The sequence below is a fragment of the Lepidothrix coronata genome, unplaced genomic scaffold, assembly GCF_001604755.1.
Source record: "Lepidothrix coronata isolate B3197 unplaced genomic scaffold, Lepidothrix_coronata-1.0 Scaffold80, whole genome shotgun sequence".
NCBI lineage: Eukaryota > Metazoa > Chordata > Aves > Passeriformes > Pipridae > Lepidothrix > Lepidothrix coronata.
In genome coordinates, this window is record NW_016690260.1 from 1,941,669 (window position 1) to 1,943,314 (window position 1,646).

Sequence of the window (1,646 nt, forward strand, 5' to 3'; positions counted from 1 at the left end):
CCAGCTCAAACCCCTTCTCCAGCTCCTGCTCATCTCCTGATAATATACCTTGATCAAGCCCCAACTTGAGCAAAGACAAACTTGATCTCTGAACCATGATGTGCTCTTGGGACAGTGACATTTTTACAGCCAGGATGAAGCAGACAAGAGAAGCTTTTATGATCAGGATGGACTGGGAAGAGAACATTTCAGGATGCTGAGCATTGACTACTGACATTCTTTTTCATGAGAAAAGACAAGCCTCAAGTCTGATTCATTGAATAAAAATAAAAATTATACATGAATATAAAATTGGGGAGTATTTGCTATAAAGTTATGAATATAATTTCAAACTGAAATGGACCGCTGTGATCATGTAATTTTATCGCCAACAGGATATTAACTATTTGAATTCCCTGAATTTTTTATCTAAAAAAATAATTTGACAAGATTTATTGCAAGCCTGTGACTAATTATCCTCCTTACTAAATTGAACTTTTATCAGTGAAAATTGAGATAAAATATTGTAGTTCTACAGTGAATGTAGCATGGTAATACATCGGTTCTTTTTCTTGCAAATTTATGAATATAGAGGTTAAAATTCATATCAAATTACAAATATGTAAATAGAGATTTTCACTGTTGTGACAGCCTTTAGAAATAGTCAAATACATACAGTGCTGGCATCACTGAAATCCTGTATAGAAACCTGATTTGTATCCAAAGTTAGTTAATCTCTTTCCAAAATGCATTATAAATAAGAATTGATTTGGTAACATTTTAAAATTGTATTATCCAGAAAGCCAGGTCTAAACGTACCATTTTAACTTGATTTGCCATTTCTCATTATCATTTTACTATTTATTTTGTCCCATTTTTCAATTGAATGACTTAAGTATTGCCCTTGAGATGCTCCTATTTATAGCATATCTTAGAATTTATTAGGTTCACAAAAATTCAGTCGATGATGTTGACCTTTACAAGGAAGAATCACTCAGACTCCTTAATTCCATTTCACTGCATTGCAGTGGTAGCTATCTTTCTCCATTTTATCTAAATTTTACTTATTTATTTCACTATCCTAAGGCTGCCTCAAACTGGAGGACATTTTCAAGCTTCAGTTTTTCATAGCCTCTTTATTAAATGCAAATTTTCTCCTTTCATAGTTTTCATTTTTCACTGAAAACCTAGGACAACAGACAAAAAAAACTACCTGAGAAAAAAACGTTGGTTAGTGAGCTCACATTGTAAGGTATGTTCTGCAAAGATGGAGAAGCCTTACCTTCCACAAAAGTGTGGACAAGTCCAGACTAGGACTAAGAATCAAACTGAAAGAACGACCATCCAGGTCACCTTAGAGTAATGTGGCTTTTCTGCTTCAAAATTAACAGTAGGACCAGTAAGACTATGAATACCAGCATACAAGAAATAAAAACAATCATGCGAAACTGAATTAACTTAGTAGACTACAAAGAGATTAAATAAAATGTCAGCACAGGGAGGAACATACAGCACTGAAAAACTTCAGCATACCAAGTAGATGGTGTGACTGTGGATTCAAGGAAAGAGGGTGATGGCAGGTTAATTAACCACATTTCATGTAACTGGAGAAAGATCACAACAGGAGCAGAGGCTCAGAAATGGTAGTAAAAGCTCCTATATTTTAA